General features: G+C 39.9%; 1 protein-coding gene across 1 annotated transcript in view; it reads left to right on the forward strand.

Moving 5' to 3' along the window:
• LOC141333019 (uncharacterized) overlaps positions 1-20,779 on the forward strand; it is a 55,792-nt gene that overhangs the window by 4,153 nt on the left and 30,860 nt on the right. The gene's annotated exons all lie outside the window — the stretch shown is intronic.

A 20,779-nucleotide genomic window follows, 5' to 3' on the forward strand; every position in this document is an offset into this window, starting at 1 on the left:
TGCAAATGTAAGACTTTGTCTGTGTTCTTTGTTCAAGAGTACAATGAGAAAAAGGGTGTGTAAAATCAAGTCAGTTCACACCAGAGCTGAATGTGAATCTGATCACCTTCAAGCATCCTTCATCTCTTTATATTTCACCATAAAGCTTTTTTTTGTACTTCTGTGGCCATATCTGACCATTTGCTTTATTGTAGTTTGAAATATTAAGTGATTACAGTAGATTACCTCAAATTGTGACTATGAAGAGGTTTCACTCAATTTCATGAGTTGATTTCTCTGAATCAAAATATTGTCAAACTTGCACCTTGCTGGGAAAAGCAACAGTGTAACTGGAAGATTATAAATGAATTGACAAAAACTGAACAAAATGACTTGTTCCGATTGAGTTTAAGTGTATTTTAGTGTATTGTTTAGTTAATCTCAATTTAATGTTGTATTATCTGTTTACGTTTATGGACTTTATCAGGAGACGCATGGAAATATTATTCTAGTTTTGTGCAGGTCTTTTTTTTAATCAGCACAGTTCATTCTTTGTTGTGCTTCCAGTAGCCTGTATGTACAGTAGATATACATACTGTTTCCTTTCTAATTCATTTGCTACAATAAACAATCCTCGGCAGTTGGCCTTCATTCATTTTCTTGATAATTATACATTAAAGAAAGTATTTAAAAAAAATTGTTTTAAATAGTTGTATCCAGCAGTAACATATTTTCATATCCCTCCTCTATGCACAAATAGCTTCTCATCAGCCCATTATATCTGTTCCCCCTCAGTCGAATCACTTCAACGTTACATTGGGATCTCTCTTGAGAGACCGATCATCTCTGAGCCTTATTAAAAAGGCCAATTGAAAATTGGCGAGTGGACGTGCGCACCACTCAGTCAGACTTTTTTGCTTCAGAGCCGATGGACTGAGCCTCGGTCCTCTTGACTGCTACTACTAAGAAGAGGACTTCAGAGTTCATGCTCCCTCCTGCTGGTGCGCTGCCAAAACTAAAAGAGTGTTTCACAGAAAGAGCATTGTTTGGCAGCCGCCAGCGTGATCCTGCGGGTGGCCGTTTTCATGGCCATATAAAGCCTTTGCATCTCCAGCGAGCAGCCCCGGCGAGTGCACGGTTGCCCCCGCGGCGCCTCCCTGGGCAACCAGGATCACAAAAGAGCAATTTCTAGCGGCCGTTTCAGACGTTCTTTTCAGAATGTCTTTTCGGCCGTGCGTTTCTGGGTGTGGTAGTTTCCTCTCCTCAGCAGACGGACATGAACGCTGCCTCCCGTGTTTAGGCTTTGAGCACGCTGCGGCGGCGTTCACGAATGGTTCATGCCCACATGGTGAAAGCATGACCATGGCCACGCTGAAGTCCCGCCGCTCGTTCGCGAGCTGGCTCCCCCCGCCTCCCTCCTGCGGTCAGCCGTTGAGCCGCCAATGCTCTTCGGCCACCGCGGTGAGGCCCGGGGGGGGACATTCAAATTATGGTAGGTTCTGCGGTCTGCCCCGGGGATTGAGCGCTTCAGCGCGAGGTGCTTCCATTTGGCTAGTCCCCCTCCTTCCTGCCTTCTTTAGGCCATGGGAGCTCCCCGTCCCCTCTTCGGCAGACAGGAATTCGCGTCTTCAACCTTCTCTTCGACTGGTGCTTTACCAGCCCACTCGTGAGTTCCGTTGTGCGAATACAGGGACCTGGTGCTTCAGGACACCCCCACCATCTGGTCCTTCAGGCCAACCGAGGGAATCCTTTTCCTCGGTCGGGAGCCCGACTCGGTCCACAAGACGGCCCGCCTTGCTACCAAGAGCGCGCAGTCAGTGCTGTAGTCGCTGAGCTAATCAGGCACAATACAGCGGTCCTCTCAAAATCAGAGGCTCCTGGGGCACATGACAGCTCTAGCCGCTTGCCGCTAAGCTTGTTTCATGTGAGACCGCTTCAGCACGATCGAGTCCCATGATGGGCATGGCATCTCGGCTCACTCCGGACTGGCGTTTTCCCGCAGTATTGCCGACAAGTCAGCCCGTGGCTTACCACGGGTTGGGTTGCCATTCCCCAGCGAGCCTCCTTGCGCAGACTCTGTGCGAGTCCAGGGAGGACGAGGAGTAAGTCTGTAGGTTGCGCTACAAGGATGGCCCACCCGGACTTAGGTCTTAGTAACCATTCCCTCGAGGCAGTCTTTCCCTGTAAGGGCACGGTTTGACACCGTAGACCTCTCCGGCCTTCCACAGGCCGTGATACAAACTATCACTCAGTACTGAGCTCCCTTGACACAGGCAGGCTTACGCACTGAGATGAGGTCTATTTGCTGGCATTCCTTTCGCTGAGAGGCACAGAGATACACGATTGCAGTAGTGCTTCCTTTCCTGCAGGAGAGTTGGAGCGCAAGCTGTCCCCTCGACTCTCGGAATATATGCCGCCGCATATCACATGCAGTAGATGGAGCAAAGTAGGTAAGCACCCATTGGTCGTGAGGTCCCTCAGAGGTGCCCAGACCGCACCTCATACCCTCTTGGGACCCCGCGGGGCGCTCCATTTGAGCCACTGGCCTCAGTCGAGCTAGAATTCCTGTCATTAAGACAGCGCTCCTGACTGCCCTGGCTTCCATCAAGAGGGTAGGAGACCTACAATCTTTCTCTGTCAGCGAAGCGTGTCTAGAAATCGGGCCCGGCGACTCTCACGTTACAACCTGAGACCCCGGCCCGGTTATTGTGCCCAAGGTTCCCCACCACGCCTTTCCGCGATCAGGTGGTGAACCTACAAGCTCTGCCCTGGAGGAGGCAGACCCAGCCTTGCGATGTTGTGTCTATAAATATGTGAAAATGAAATCACTCGGCACTTCAGGCGCCCGAGCAGCTTATCTGCTTCAGGGTTCAGCAGAAAGGGAATGCTGTCTCCAAACTGAGGTTGGCTCATTGGGTGGTAGATGCCATCTCCCTGTCTTATCTATATCAGGGAGAGCCATGCCCCTTAGGTGTTCATGCCCACTCCACTAGGAGTGTTGCTTCATCCTATGCGTTGGCTCATGGCGCCTCACTAGCAGATATCTGTAGAGCTGCGGGCTGGGCGACACCTAATACCTTCGCTAGGTTCTACAACCTCCGCGCAGAGGCCGTATCCTCCCGTGTCTTAACATAAGACTTCAGGCGAGCGGGAGGACGGCTGGTGTCGGCTTGCTGCGCCATTCCCACGTGGATCCGTCCCTCCGGTGAACCCTGGGTCCTCCATGCCCCGCAGTCAGGGCTAGATGCGGAGTAGTCCTTGGCTGTGATCCTGCCTGGGTCTCCTTCGCCCCGCAGGTTGTGGCTATACTTTTCAATATTTTCCAGCGGAGGAGACCGCTGTTTCCCTTGTGTATCCCTAAGAAACCTTATGGATATATTGAATTATTCTCATTTCCACATGTATGAAGTCCAACTTCGTCATGATTCGTGGACTGGTAACCACATGTTCATTTTCTCGTATTTGAGGCGTGGTTTACGAATGCCCAGAGCCGTTTATTGGGCACTACGAATGTCTATCAAATGCGCCTGTGCGTAGCTCATAGCCAATCGTTTCAATTATACCAGATGACGTATGTAGAGCGACAAGGCAAGGCAAGGCAAGGCAAGTTTATTTATATAGCACATTTCATACACAGTGGTAATTCAAAGTGCTGTACATAAGAGGAATTAAAATCATAATATAAAATCATACATAATAAATCACAACAATAAAAACTGAAGATTTAAGAACATTTTAAATGATTTAAAATTTGATTTAAAAATTAATTAAAACAGTAGAAATGATTATACACAAAATAATGCAATCTGTTCGGATGCAGCACAGTGCTCATTCAATAAATGCACAACTAAACAGATGAGTTTTGAGTCTGCATTTAAATGTGTCTAATGTATTAGCACATCTGATCTTTTCTGGAAGCTGGTTCCAACTGTGGGCGGCATAATAGCTAAAAGCGGATTCCCCTTGTTTTGTGTGAATCCTTGATATTACAAACTGACTCGATCCTAGTGATCTGAGTTGTCTGTTGGGTTTGTATTCAGTGAGCATGTCAGCAATGTATTTAGGTCCTAGGCCATTGAGAGCTTTATAAACGAGTAGAAGTACTTTAAAATCTATCCTAAACATAACTGGAAGCCAGTGTAAGGACCTGAGGACTGGTGTGATATGCTCTGATTTTCTCGTTCTAGTCAGAATCCTGGCAGCAGCGTTCTGTATGAGCTGCAGCTGTCTAATGGTCTTCTTGGGAAGGCCAGTGAGGAGACCATTACAATAGTCCACCCTGCTGGTGATAAAGGCATGAACAAGTTTCTCCAAGTCTCGACGGGAAACAAAACATCTAATTCTTGCAATGTTTTTGAGATGATAGTATGCTTATTTAGTTACTGCTTTGTTTTTTGACCCCTAGCGTCAAGGTACGCATTTACCTTATGAACTTCATCTTTGTTTCCAAATGCAATGACTTCCGTTTTCTCCTTGTTTAACTGAAGAAAGTTTTGGCACATCCAACTGTTAATTTCATCAATGCATTGGCAGAGGGAGTCAATGGGGCTGTAGTCAATGGGGCTGTAGTCATTTGGCGATAAGGCTAGGTAAATCTGGGTATCATCTGCATAGCTGTGATATGCTATTTGGTTCTTTCTCATTATTTGACTTAGTGGGAGCATATACAGGCTGAACAACAGCGGCGCTAGAATTGAGCCTTGTGGGACTCCGCATGTCATGGACGTCCACTTAGACTTATGTTCTCCTATACTCACATAATAACCTCTTCCTTCTAAGTATGACCTGAACCATTTGAGAACCATTCCAGAAAGCCCGACCCAGTTTTCCAGTCTATCTAGAAGGATGTTATGATCGACAGTGTCAAACGCAGCACTGAGATCTAGTAATACCAGCACTGATATTTTGCCAGAATCAGAATTTAGGCGAATATCATTTATTATCTTTGAGCGCTGTCTCTGTGCTATGATGTTGTCTGAAACCAGATTGGAAATGGTCCAGGTATCCATTTGAGTTTATGTAGTGGTTCAGCTGATTAAAAACAACCTTTTCAATAATCTTGCCTATAAAAGGAAGATTTGATATTGGTCTATAGTTGCTCAATATGGTGTTATCAAGATTGCTCTTTTTCAGAAGGGGCTTAACAACTGAAGTTTTCAGGGAGTTTGGAAAAGTCCCAGACAGAAATTCGACAAGGAGTTAGGTAGGCTACAGGCATAACGACAATATGATATTAATAAATAGCACTTACCATTTATAAGTTAAATGGACTTCATTGATGACAATGCCTAGCAGGTTGGTCCTATACAACTCCGTGGCTAACATGTCTTGCCACTTTGCGCTCATCCAGGCCTCGGGACTGCTGAACAGAAGTTTGTATCGACAATACTTTATCACGCTTTCTTTCTTGGGCCCAGCTGAGTGGCAGAGATTCCAAGGTTGGCCGCCTCCTGTACCTGGTCCTCCATTAGGGCGATTAATGGCGAGATAACCATAACGACTGGGGTCTCGCTAAACCACATTGCCTTAGCCACTAACGGAGCTAGTTGATATATGAGGCTTTTGCCAAAGCCTGTTGGTAGCAGGGTAAAAACATCCTTCTTGGTTATGAAATGGTTTAACGCCAAAAGTTGCTCTTTTTTCATAATAAACTTGCGTTCTAACCTACTTATGAATGAATGATGCATTTATATAGCGCTTTCATTGTGTATTGTCGTACACTCAAACGCACTTTACAATCATATGGGGGATCTCTCCTCAACCACCACCAGTGTGCACTATCCAATGGGATGATGCGTCGGCAGCCACAGTACAACGGCGCCAGTGAGCTCACCACACACCAGCTACAGGTGGAGAGGACAGAGTGATGGAGCCAGTTCAATGAATGGGGATTATTAGGAGGCCATGATTGACTAGGGCCAGTGGAGGGAATTTGGCCTGGACACCAGGGTTACACCCCTACTCTTTACGAGAAGTGTCATGGGATTTTTTTGACCACAGAGAGTCAGGACCTCGGTTTAACGTCTCATCCGAAGGATAGTGTAGACACAGTATAGTGTCCCCTTCACTGTACTGTACTGGGGTGCTAGGACCCACATAGACCACAGGGTGAGCACCCCCTGCTGGCCTCACTAACACCTCTTCCAACAGCAACCTAGTTTTCCCAGAAGGTCTCCCATCCAGGTACTGACCAGGCTCAGCCCTGCTTAGCTTCAGTGAGCTACCGGTCTTGGGCTGCATGGTGATATGGGTGATACTTAGAACACTATCTAAGGCTGCATCGAAAGATAACTTCGCGTCTGCTGCCATGCTGGATCCATAGTTATAAACAAACTGCTTCGAAGAGTCGCATAGAAGGCATCATCCTTTTGCTGCTCCCTCCCCGTTCGGTGATCTGAGGTGAAAATTTGGTCCATGGAATCCAGGCTGCCTAGCAGCGTGAATAAAATTGTGCTGCGCGCAAGGCAGCTTGGGAAAACCCAGGCTATCAGTCTATAGTTGTTGACTGAAAATCTATTCAAAAAATAAGATGTTTCTGCACTGAAAATTACCCGATTCATATAGCACAGGCGCAGCAAATTGTTTCCAGCCTTTTGATGGACTGGACACAACCTTTTTTCGGACAGTTTGGAAAATTTGGGTCTTGTCCCTATACGGGGGCCACCAAGCAAGCCCAACGGAAAACAATTCCTTTGCCACCGGGCCAGTTCTGTTGTCTTCTTCGAAAAGTACTATTAAATACATAATCGCCTAATACAAAACACATAACCCCAAAAATGTTTTGTTTAATTAGTAGCCTATAAGGAATCAAAATACTACCTGGTACAGGTCATGCTCTTGTATGATGCATAGTTTACAACAGAAAAATCTCTCACAACTATTTTATGTCACAACATCAGGGTTTAAATTTGGCACCCATCCACCCATAAAATGCAGGTAAAATTTGGCAGTGGTTGGCAACACAGTCCCACTGTCCACTTTGACTAGTGGAGCTAAAACACATATTACAAATTACACACCTTTACAAAACAGCATTTACTCTTGTCTTTATGATAGATAACTCAGGGCGTGTTCACACTTGGCATCTTTTTTCAAACTGCCAGCCTCTGCTTTACATTATAATCCTATGGAGTAAACCGTGTTTTCAAAAAAGTCCTGAACGCTTTTTTAAACGCCACCGCCAGCGTCTTTTTCTACAGTTCGGAGCGTCTTTTCAAGTTGAAAAAAGTTTAACTTTTCTGAAGAAAACGCCCTACGTCAAGCGCTTTTTTGACAGCTGACCAATGACAAGCGAGCAGCTAGACCTGTCATTTCCATAACAACAAGAAAAATGGGAAAGGTGCCATTATATAGACTTTTATTTTATTGTTGTGAACCGGATTCGCCACACCGTTAACTTCAAAAACCGATGTGCAGCTTTGCTCGCTTCTTGAGCCGCACATCAACATGTACAGTAGAGCCGTTGAGCTTCGCGCATCCCTTTTTCGAATCCCGGCTCTCAGACCTTTCCCGATCCCGTCCCTCCTATCTCTCTCCCACTTCTCTTCCTGTCTAACTACTGTCCTATCAAATAAAAGGCAAAAATGTCAAAAAAAAAAAAAAAAAAGAGCCAGCTTCCTCTTTTATCGACATTTCTGTACGCTCAGCGATCTACAAATGCACAGTACGCGATTCACATATAAATTCCGGGCAAAGTTGTGTTTGTATAAAAAAAAAATATTTGTATGTTTTTTTTTTTTTTTTTGCAATTCTAATTTTTTTTACTTGTGAATATAATTCATGTTTGTGGAACTCTAAGATTTATTTGTGAATCTCATTCTATTTATTTCGTGAATGTGCTTGGTTTTTGTCAATCGCTTTACATTTATTTGTGGATCATAATGTATTTATTTGGAATTAAGCAACAATTCTAACTCCATATACCTTGACTTTAAGATACTTTTAAAGGTACTTTTTAACTTTAATAGGAAACTTTTACTTAAAAGTACAGGTAAGCATAGAAATCACACCAATCTATTACAGAAATATGGACCTGGTACTTTTTTCTTATATAATTTCCATTTTGTACCTACTACAGTCTCTTTACCACAATTTCTTTGTAGTTCATAATTTGTATATTTATGTAGATTTTTTGGTTTGGTGGGCACAGGTTTCACTGGGCAACACTGCTGTTCAAGTCAGCAAAAGCTGATTTAGACGACTCAACCGCAGCAGGATGTCCCTCTTCACACAGGAACTTGCTGTATTGCTGTTTGGGAGAGATGTTCTGGGATCATCTAGTCTGACCGGGAGTGGATCACAGAAACAGCAGCTAGACTCAGAGAAAGTCAATGCACTTATTGGTTTGTATGAAATCTTTTTCTTTTAGCCATTTTTCCGAGTTTCAATACCCCAAAACTCTATGTAATCATTATAGCTTCTATCAAGCATGTGCACAAAACAGCTGCATACTGTAAGCATTAGTTGTCTATTCTGAATGAATGTAGGTATGCTTTACAAATGAGAATTACGTCATTCCCTTTTTGTTTGAGTCCCCTGGCACTTCACTGTCAGAGGTGAGAGCTGTAAAAAGAAGAAAATGTAACCATGAAAATGTTGTTACCAAAAAGAAAAACTAAGTACAGATTTATTAGGGCACTTGGGACATTTGTTTTAAGTTACTGTTTTGTGCCTTTGCATTTCATACATGTGCTGTAATGTTGCATCATAAGATATTTTTGTGTTCTCAGTTCTTGCTGTTTTTGTTCCCTCCTATAAGGTAATTTTGGACTTGTGGTTTATGAAAGGATTGCTCAAAAAGATTAAAGTGTTTTGATGAAGCACAGATGCTGTTTTCTTTGTACACACAGTATGCTGTATTACGGTAATCCTGTCACGTGAAACAATGAGGTCAGGGTCTAATTTATTAATTAAACACGAAATAACAAACAAGCAAATAAACAAAACACAAACCAACGGCCAACACGGCACAACACGACTCGATCCAGGGACACAGAGACAGACATAGAAGAGAGTCCAGAGACAATGCAGCCAGGATGATGAGTGGGGAAAGAGAGTTCTTATAGTCCGGATAATAGTGAACAGGTGTGAGTGTAATGATGAGTGCTAATGACAAGACAGGAGTGAACGATCAGGGAAGTGCAGTGCAAGGGGAACAGCGACCTCAGGTGGCTGAGGGAAAACCCCACAGCCCAGATCATGACAAATTCCTTCAGTGGATGTAAACATATTCTTTAAAAGCACATTTTAGATCAGCTTCATGGTGTCTCAAAATAGCACAGTTTGTAAACTTCTTAAGTCTTAAGTTTATCCTAATATGTATATAATATTATTTTAAGTACATTAAGTACAAAATTAGTGTGCGAAAATAGAGCACTTTTGATACATTACAGAAATGTGAAATTGAAGTGAATTTTAGCATGCTTTTTTCATATTTTGTATATTTTCATACACTACTGTAATACTTTAAAGTAGTCATAAATATATTTATAAATGTTTAAAAGTACACTGTAAAAAATCAGGGCCCGTATTCACAAAACATTTTATCTTAGCACTAAGAGTTCTCGTAAATAGCAGTAAAAGTTTTTAGCTAAGAGTTTTCTCTTAAAACCTATTTAACAAAGCTGCTGCGACAAACTTTTACTAAGCAGTAGAGAAAAGTCTTAATCTAAGAGTAAGGACGGGGTTGACCTCGTTACTATGGATGATGTCAGCATGCTCACTAACCATGCATACAGTGATTGGCTGATAGGGGAGGGGTCTGTCAGACATTTATTCACAGAAATATTGTTGTAAATATTGCCATATTCAAATAAAGTTTTAAAAAGTTTGCAAAAATGTTGCCACATTCAAATAAAGAATTTAAAATACAGGGCAAGTGTCACTTATTAAACAAGTGTTCAAATGATTGACAGCCTTTTACCTGTGTGCTTCTTATAATAAACAATTAGCTGATATGCATGTAAACAGACTTTTTAAAAGAGCTTTTTATGCTTTTAATGACACAGAATAGCGGAGAACTAACACAAAATCATTGGGTGAAGAGAAGGGGCGAGCAGCAAAATATTTCGAAACGGGAATCAAACTCAGGGCGCTTTGAGCAGAGATACGCTATAAACTGATGCACTAACCACTAGTCTATCGGTGCCGACGTAAAAGGCTTTTTTTCTATTCACTATAGAATAATCATGGCTGATAGCGAGATACGCAAACGTAAAACAAAACCAAACTGGACGCAAGAACAGCTGTTACTTTTTGCCCAAAGTAGGATATAATCAAATGAAAATTTGGAGCTGGGATAACCTCCAAGACTAAAAAAAAATTGTGTAGGAAAATGTGTGCATATACATGCAGAGTGTTTCTAAAACGTTTAAGTTCCGAGGTGATCACCAGCAACATCCATTTTAGGAAGGTTAGGATTTGATCTTGTGATTTAAGCATGATTTAGTCCGATTTATACTCGACGTGTTCTTCTGCACCGCAAGCATGTGCTGCCTGCGCGCGCACATCACCAAATTCTGGGCCCCTGTTCCTAAAAGATCTTAAGGATAAAAGTAGCCTCATAACTTAGCGATTTAGGAGAAAATCTTAAAAGTAATGCTTAAAACAATCCTAAATTTAGGACTCCTAATTTTTGCTCTAAGAGTATTTCACAAAGCGTTTTAGCACTAAAACTAGCTCCTAAATCTGCTAAATGTTAGGAGTAGTGGAGAGGACTCCTAAGTCACTAAGATCAAGTCCTAAAACTATCCTATAATGGCTATTGCCGGCTGTCTGCCTCGGAACAGAAGCATTTTAGAAGCATTGGATGATAATGAGCTTTTCAGAAGGTGCGGTCTTAATCGCAAAGGACTGCTGCAGAATTGCAACAAATAAAAGCAACCCAATAATGCCACAGCAAGGTTTGAACAATCCTCGAATGGCAGCTTCCTATGAATGCAATAAATATTTTAATGAGGCTAAGGATTTTAATCTGCAATAGCCTAACAAGGTTACATGAAAACATTATCGGCAACTTGAAAGTAATAAAGTTTAGCTGTAGCAGTTGTTTGTCACTTAAATTCTACAATCTCTGCCTTAATTTGCCTGACTTTGCAAAGAATACCAGCGCTTTTCACAGTCATATTTGCTTCTGGACAAAAGTGGGAAAGCTGCATTTATTTGCACACATATATTTTCCCACACATCTTTTTTAGTTTTTGATGTTATCCCAACTTTGTTTTCACGAACAAGTTGGGTAAGAAGTAAGAGAACATAAAATTTTATTTTACGTTTACTTGCCTTACTATCACCTATGATTATTCTACCCTGTTAATTAAAAGGCTGTTTATATGCATACGAGGAGCGCACATGAGGCTGAAGATACACGTTTTAGTGACACTTAGCCTGCATTTTAAAATCTTTATTTGAATATTGCAACATTTTTATTTTAAAACTTTTATTTAAATATGATAAAATATTGCATGTTAAAATATTTCTATGAATGAATGTCTGAAAGAGATCCCTACCCTATCAGCCAATCATTGTGTGCATAGTTAATAAGCATGCCGAAATCATCCATAGTAACGAGGTCAACCCCGCCCTTACTTTTAGCTTAAGACTTCTCTCTATACTTGGAATTCCTTAGTAAAAGTTTGTCTCAGCGGCTTTGTGAATAGGTTTTAAGAGAAAACTCTTAGCTAAAAACTTTTACTAGCATTTAGGAGAACTTTTAGTGGTAAGATGGAATGTTTTGTGGTTACAGGCTCTGATCATGTATACATAATGTATTGACATTAAACTAGTTTTTAACATGATAATTTTAGTCTTACATGTACTTTAATAAAATGTTATTAGCCTCGAGATAAATGTTGCAGTGAATATATGCATATATATGCAAAAGTTATTAGTAATATCCAATAGTCTAGTGGTAGAATGTTCGTTAGAACAGGCTGAGGGTTTCGGATCTAATCCGCCGTCACATAACTTTTTCATCCCTTAATAAAATTAAATATGTTCATCAGCGATCCTATATCAGAGACACATTTGTGTGTATTTTGTTTTGATTTTTAACCGTGATGAGTCATAAGCGAGGGATTAAAGCACTCGCATGTGAACACTGAGCACGAGCCGCATTGAGAAAGTTGCGTCGCTAATTAACATCGCAACGAACATTAAGCATGATTTTAAAAAAACCCCTACAGATTCCAGCGTCAGCACCTTATTTTACAGAAAGGAATGTTTCATCAGCATATAGGTCCTTGCTGCGAGATGTTCAAAAAAGTGGTGGGACAATATCGAGCTTTGCAAAAAGTGTCCCACTCATCCCACCCATGAATTACGCCTATGAAAAGTAATATGAAACACTAACAAAAGCAAAATGAGAAATGTTTTTATTGCAGCAGTCTTCAACAGTAAAACCAACACAACAGTGTTAAAATGTACAGTTTCACAAACTTTTTTGCAAATACTGGTCACGATGAGTTTTTTTGCCATCTGACTATTTCTATGGTCACGCATTGATGGATTATAGAGTTGTTTGTACCTGTTCAGCCAAAACAGCTTTAAAAATTTTTGTGAGAAATGGGGTGACACGCGAACAGTTCACTCGAGAAGCCGTACACACCGCCACGCGAAATGAGTGATTTCACAAACCCAAGCGAACTTGCGGACGCGTATAAATCACTGATTTAAAATCAGTCTTTACGTTGCACAGGTTTAGGAGCTAGTTTTAGCGCTAAACGCTTTGTGAAACACTCTTAGAGAAAAAACTTATGAGTCCTAAATTTAGGACTGACACGCCCATTATTTTTAAGATTTTCTCCTAAATCGGCAAATTATGAGCTACTTTTAGCCTTAAGATGTTTTGTGAATACGGGCCCAGAAGTTGAGAAAACTTAAAATTTTAAGGCAACAAACTTCAGGACATTTTTGAGTTTACTCAACTTAAAGGTCAGTTAGTTGTACAAACTTGTGTGCATGTTTAATCAACATAATATATTAAGTTGATCAAATTTTTAGTTAAACTTCCAACTGTATGTTCAGTTGACTAGAAATAAGGAGTCCTGATAATTTAATACTTGAAGTTTACAAAACCTGATAGTTTAAGTAACTGCAAACAATCGAAAGTTGAGAAAACACAAAAGTTTAAGCCAACCAGCTTCAGAAGATTTTTGAGTTCTCTCAACTTTTTAGATTTTAATTGTATTGAGTTTTAAATTTAGCACAGAATTGTCAATGCAGTAGTGAAAAAATTTATTAAACATTAAATTGACATTGTACAGAATCACACATTTTTTTGCATCAATATTATTTCATTGTGAAAAAGCAAATTGAAAACAATTCAAAATTTAATTTTATCACAATGGTAGTAAAAGTGCAGTTTGAACATCTCTTAGATGATACAACCTTTTAAAGTCCATACAAGTCCAAATATTGTATAAAACAAATTTGATGATTGAACATTCCAAGTCCAGAGAAATTTACTACAAAATCATTTTTTTTTACACAAAGTGTAACTAGATGAAACTTGTTTACTTGTTAAATATAAAACTCCAGGTCTAAAATTTCACTCCAAAAACAGCATTATAAAATACAACTAGATAGAACAAAAGAAAAACCAATTTACATTGACATTTAGGACAACAAATTAAATACAATTAATTGTTAAGTGACTCTCACTTGAAGATGAGTGCTTGTGTGATCTTGAAAGGTGACTTCAACGCTCCAGTGGTTTTAAAGGAGCAGATGTAATCAGTGTATAGGCAGGGGAGTTGGCTGTTTCTTCCCTGGTAGTGGCGCAATCGGTAATGTTTTAAAAGGACCTCCTGAGTAGGGTGTTCAAATTTGCATATCTTGGACTGCATCACCTTAATGAGAAAACAAAAATAAACATTACATTGGTAGAATTAATTTTTTGGGCAACAACATATAAAGATATTTTCCACACAAGCTTTACATGAGTTTATTGCTAGAGAACATTATAAAAAAGAAAAGAATTATATCATAAAGCAAGCAAGGAAACACAAAATAAAACAAGCAATCAAAAGCTACACAAATACTTAGCACTGAACAAGCACATTAATGGAAACAAATTTAAATGAAGAAAATACATATTTGACAAAAACACACAAGCTTAAATGAGAAGTATGTTTCCAGAACAAAAAAAATTTACTCAACCCCTCGTCATTAGGGGTGACACGGCACATGAAAAACACCCGAACCGTTCGGTTCACTTGTCTCGGTTCGGTGCGTGTGTGCGTCGCACGGTTCACAGTTCAACGCATGCGCAATGCGCCTGGGAAAAACGAGCGTGTCGCACCGCGTCGCTTCCATTACGAGCGCGCATACCGCGCGTCTACATTTGAAATAGCGAACTTGAGTGCACAAAAGACGCTTCATGTGAACGGCCCCTTAGCAAGGTCAGGTGTGTGGGAACATTTTGGATTTCATGATTTCATCTTAATTTGTCAGTTCATCTGAGAAGACATCACGCCAGTGTGTTGGTAGACATGCAAGTTAACTCTTCAGTTCAATCTTTATGTGCTTAAAAGAAGACCATTAGACAGCTGCAGCTCATACAGAACGCTGCTGCCAGTATTCTGACTAGAACCAGAAAATCAGAGCATATCACACCAGTCCTCAGGTCCTTACACTGGCTTCCAGTTATGTTTAGGATAGATTTTAAAGTACTTCTACTCGTTTATAAAGCTCTCAATGGCCTAGGACCTAAATACATTGCTGACATGCTCACTGAATACAAACCCAACAGACAACTCCGATCACTAGGATCGAGTCAGTTAGTAATATCAAGGGTTCACACAAAACAAGGGGAATCCGCTTTTAGCCATAATGCCGCCCGCAGTTGGAATCAGCTTCCAGAAGAGATCAGATGTGCTAATACATTAGACACATTTAAATGCAGACTCAAAACTCATCTGTTTAGTTGTGCATTTATTGAATGAGCACTGTGCTACGTCCGAACAGATTGCATTATTTTGTGTATAATCATTTCTACTGTTTTAATTAATTTTTAAATCAAATTTTAAATCATTTAAAATGTTCTTAAATCTTCAGTTTTTATTGTTGTGATTTATTATGTATGATTTTATATTATGATTTTAATTCCTCTTATGTACAGAACTTTGAATTACCACTGTGTATGAAATGTGCTATATAAATAAACTTGCCTTGCCTTGCCTTGCCTTGTCGCTCTACATACGTCATCCGGTATAATTGAAACGATTGGCTATGAGCTACGCACAGGCGCATTTGATAGACATTCGTAGTGCCCAATAAACGGCTCTGGGCATTCGTAAACCACGCCTCAAATACGAGAAAATTAACATGTGGTTACCAGTCCACGAATCATGACGAAGTTGTCATGACGTGGTTTGGCGTTAGCCAGGCTAATAGACTGAGGTAAGTGTCTTTATTAAAATAATTATACATTACAGTACTGCAAGTTATGGCAGCATTAAATTAAAATTATATGTACTTTATTCTTTGTTTCAAAAAGTTTCCATCATTGTTTTAGAATCTTAATTACCATCTTATTAAAGTTACTTTGTGGTTGCTGCATTCCTGGTTTTCTGTTTGTTTCCCCCTGGCTCCTCAACCCCAGCACACCGTGAGAGTCATGTTTAGTTAATTAATTATTCCCTGCCCACCTGAGTTTAATTATCCTGTGTGTTTAAGTTCCTGCTTGGTCCTTCCTTTCTGTCCGGTTTTAAATGTCTTTATGTTGTGTTGGATGTATGTTCCCCTGCTGACCTGTCTGGATTACCCTTTGTGGATTTTATTAAAGAATTTTTTATTTAATTCTCATCTCTGTGCATTGCATACACACAGTCGTGACATTATGAAGGTTAAAATGATATAAGGCTATAAGTTGAACAAACAAAAGTGGACCACATGATGAAATCAAGGCGAAAGCTGATAGGTTCTTAAAGTACTGACTTTGACTGAGATTGTAGTGGCTGAAAGTGCAAAGAGTGAAGACGTTTTTTTTTGTGAGCAGTCTGTGGTTCAAAATGACAGAACTGTGTAATTTGGCAACAGAAGAAATGCTGTGCAAATGAGAATACAATGAAGTGTTTGAAGTATGTGCTAAAAGTGATATGTGAGTTGTAAAATGTAGTTTGGCTGGGTAGGTAAAAGAAAATAGATATAATGGGCTGATGAGAAGCTATTTGTGCATAGATAGAGGAGGGATATGAAAATATGTTACTGCTGGATACAACTATTTAAATCAATTTTATTAAATACTTTCTTTAATGTATAATTATCAAGAAAATGAATGAAGGCCAACTGCTTAGGATTGTTTATTGTAGCAAATGAATTAGAAAGGAAACAGGATGTATATCTACTGTACATACAGGCTACTGGAAGCACAACAAAGAATGAACTGTGCTGATTAAAAAAAAGACCTGCACAAAACTAGAATAATATTTCCATGCGTCTCCTGATAAAGTCCATAAACGTAAACAGATAATACAACATTAAATTGAGATTAACTAAACAATACACTAAAATACACTTAAACTCAATGGGAACAAGTCATTTTGTTCAGTTTTTGTCAATTCATTTATAATCTTCCAGTTACACTGTTGCTTTTCCCAGCAAGGTGCAAGTTTGACAATATTTTGATTCAGAGAAATCAACTCATGAAATTGAGTGAAACCTCTTCATAGTCACAATTTGAGGGAATCTACTGTAATCACTTAATATTTCAAACTACAATAAAGCAAATGGTCAGATATGGCCACAGAAGTACAAAAAAAAAAAAGCTTTATGGTGAAATATAAAGAGATGAAGGATGCTTGAAGGTGATCAGATTCACATTCAGCTCTGGTGTGATTTTACACACCCTTTTTCTCATTGTACTCTTGAACAAAGAACACAGACAAAGTCTTACATTTGCATGATTTTGATGGAAAAAATTTTTTAGTACTTTGACTACAATTGAATGTCTTTCAAAATGAGCGTGTAGATGATTGTAGAAATCTTTTCTTTTTCTAAACCTCTTCACACAAGGAAAATGGCAGTTTCTTTCCAGAATGAGTTTGCGAATGACGTTTCATGCTGCTTAAACATGTGAAACTCTTCTCACACTGAAGACACTTGTACGGTTTCTCTCCAGTGTGAATTCTCATGTGGATCTTAAGGTTTTCTTTATACGTGAAACTCTTTCCACACTGTTTGCAGGTAAAAGGCTTCTCTCCAGTGTGAACTCTCATGTGGACAGTAAGGTATTTTTCTGTGTAAAACTCTTTCCACACTGAGGGCATATTAACGCCTTCTTTTCAATGTGAACTTTCATGTGAGTCTTAAGATCTCCATTTCGTGAGAAACTCTTTCCACACTGTTGGCAGCTGTAAGGTCTCTCTCCAGTGTGAATTCTCATGTTAGAATTCAGGTTCGTACTTTGTGTTTTTTTATTTATTTCTGGTTAGGAAGTATTTTTATTCTGTGAGCAACTAATTGATTTTTCTTCAGTTTTGAAATCATGTTTCTCATTTTGATCTTTCTCTTCTGTTTCATTGAGTTCTTGATTCTCCTCTTTCAGTGCCATCAGGTCTGAGGTGAAATAAGAAAAATGTAAGTTAACAGCAGTTTAATGGCACAAAGCAACAGACATCAAAACATTCAGACTAGTGCTGGCAATCAATAAAAAACGAACTATTTGACAAACAATTTTGCATTGAATCTCCAAATTAATGTGAAACAACATAAAGATTGTACATTTAAAATATGTGACTTATTGGCATCTTTTTACCAAGTAGCCTATTGTTAATGGAGACCAGTCTCATTGATACAAATACTGCTACTAATTTGTCTCTATTAAACGCATTTCCTTCCAATTTTAGCCAGTAATTATAGCCGTAATTAAAAACTGTTATTTATAACATATATATTGTTGTGCTTTTATCACATCTACCATATAATTATACTGTACATCTTTCTACAGATATCAGCAAGTCCAAGAATGATGTACCAGTACAGCCCAACTTGAATATATTCCCAACCACTTTGATGGGGGACAGACGACGGACCTTCAGGCCAAACTGGGAGTTTTGTTCACACTGAATTGACACACTGTATTTGTACCCTTTACTGTATTTATCATTTTTTAATGGTCCTACCTCTTTTGCACCTGCACTCACTCTTGTACAAAATAAATGTTTGTATGATTTTAAAGTAAAATAAAGTTTATAATCTTTAAATATCATTTGTTGTAATTTTTTAATGTGCCCCTCGGGACAGTCCCGAAATCTAAGCTGCTATCCCGAATCCCGCTCTAATTGTCCCGAAAATTATACTGAAGCAAAATCTTAAATAGTTATTGTCTGATAAAACATAAAAAACTGTCCGTGGAGCGAGGTTGAGTCATCCTGCAGCCTGGCAACCAGTCCCCGCCGGCTGCTCATTGGCTGCAGCATCTTGTTTGTTTGGTTTTTTTTAGATAAGTTATACCGTTGGCGCGCATTAAGATATGCACTGATAAGCAAATTTTAATTCATGAAATTGACATGGCTGGTGTACCGGAACCCCAACATGCTGCAAAAAAAGCTAAAACGTCTCTGCAGGTACCGGGAGGAGTGGGTGGGCAGGTATCCATGGATTGGGGTTCGGGCCAAGATAGCGACTGAGTAACATCTTTGTGCTGAAGCTCTGCATTTGATTTGTAGCTGACACGTGTATAAGGGCCAATATAGCCAATAATAATTTCATTTTCCGTCTAAGTAAGTCTTTTTACTTCTTTCTAAAATTTTTCTAACTTTTGAACGAGCACGATGGATGTAGATAGGCCTGTTCGAGCTGCCATGCATTCTTACACGAGGAAATCTCTGGATGGTGCGTTTAAGGGGAACGACGCAGCAAATAACTCTGGATCGAAAATCCCCCTGCCTGAAACTCCTAAACCACCCTCCAAAAAAATCGAAATTGGTCGACAGAGTGGCGTCGGACAATCAGACGGTTTCAAATTCGCACTTGCTGGAAGTTATGGAGCGAGTTGAAAAATTGCAAATGGAATTTCTGACTCGGATGCAAGCCCTCGAGACAACAGTGAAAGATAATACGAACTCATTAAATAGTGTGACTGAGGCGCTCGATTTTATGAACAATCAAGTAGAAGAGGTGACAAGCAAGGTGAGCTCGCTAGAGAACAAAGTGGAATCACTGGAAAAGGAGAACCGTGTGTTGCGTAACAAATGCGACGAACTGGATGCTTACAAGAGGAGGTGGAATCTAAGAGTGGCCGGTGTTCAGGAGCAGCGAGGAGAAGATGTTCGGAAGATTCTTATCGATCTGTTCAGCAAAGTTTCACCTGAAATAGCAGACCAGCTCATCTTCACACTTGACGTCGCCCATAGACTGGGTCCTCTCGTTGAAGGAGCGCGCTTCAGCCGCCGAATCATCGTACAGTTCCTTTCACGCAACATCCGAGATCAGATCTGGAGGGATGCCAGAACCGCCGCCGTCTTTAAAGAAAGGAAAATCAGGATCTTTGAAGACCTGACGCAAAGCACCAAAGACGCCAGGAACAAACTTTGGCCTCTTGTCGAACGAGCGAGGAAGGAGGGGAAGAGAGCGGGCTTCCGAGGCCCGTTTGCTTATATTGATGGTAAGAAGATTTCCACCAATGATCAGTTAGGGTGAAAGATGCTGCGGCATCCTCATCGAAGCTCCCGCGCACCAGATGACGTTTTCTGATACTCACGGAACGATCTGCCCCATAGCTCTTTTATTTTATTTTTTTGTATCTCCTCATTTCAGAAACGATGGGCAGACTATAGACTGTGTTGTATTCAACTAATGGGAATCTCTAACCAGAGGATTTAAAGGCACCGTTACCTATTTGCTATTATTGCACATGCTGAATATTTATCTCTATTTTTTACTTTCATTTTTGGGACTTATGTGGAATATTTACTTTTGAATCCTTTTTTTGTTGTCAGTGAGGCTGAGAGCTTATTTTTGAAGAAGATATCTTAATAACTGTAAGTGAGAAAATAGGACAAAAGGAGGAAAAGAAAACGAAAGAGTCTTTTTACCCATGCCCTTATACGTATTATATTCTTTACACTGCAGAGTTCAGCAAACTATTGCTTTTTTTTTGTTTTTCTAGCAGGGTTTTTTCTGTCCTAATTGATTAGGTATTTTTCTCTTGTTTCGTTTTTATGTCTTTGTCTTTGTTTTCTTTAAATGCCAGGGGTTTGAAAAATAGTGTTAAAAGGAAGGCTTTATTTTTGTTTTCTAAGAGACACAAAGTAGATTTCTGTTTTTTCCAGGAAAGTCACTCTACATGTGAAGATGCTAAATTTTGGAGGTCACAGTGGGGCAATGAAATATGGCTGTCACACGGGTCAGAATATTCTGCTGGAGTGGGGATTATGAAGTATCATTTTAATGGTAGTATTCTAGAAACCAGTATTGATCCTTCAGGTCATTTCCTACTAATGGTAGTTGTTGTCAATCAATTTATAGTGATTATTGTCAACATCTATGGATATAACTCTGTTAAGGAAAACTGCACTTTCTTTAACATGCTAGATCAAAAACTTTCATCTACATTAAGAAAATATCCGACCGCTTTTTTGATCTTAGGTGGTGATTTTAACATAGTAATGAATAACATGCTAGATCGACACCCTCCAAGGAAAGCAGCTTCTCCAAATTCAAATCTTATTGTGTTGATGGATAAATTTGATTTAGCTGATATTTGGAGAGAAATGTATCCAGATGTAATACAGTACACCTGGTGTAACAAAGACCGATCAAGACAATCCAGAATCGATTACTGGTTGATTTCTAAAAC

This window comes from Garra rufa, chromosome 4 (assembly GCF_049309525.1).
Source record: "Garra rufa chromosome 4, GarRuf1.0, whole genome shotgun sequence".
Classification (NCBI taxonomy): Eukaryota; Metazoa; Chordata; class Actinopteri; order Cypriniformes; family Cyprinidae; genus Garra; species Garra rufa.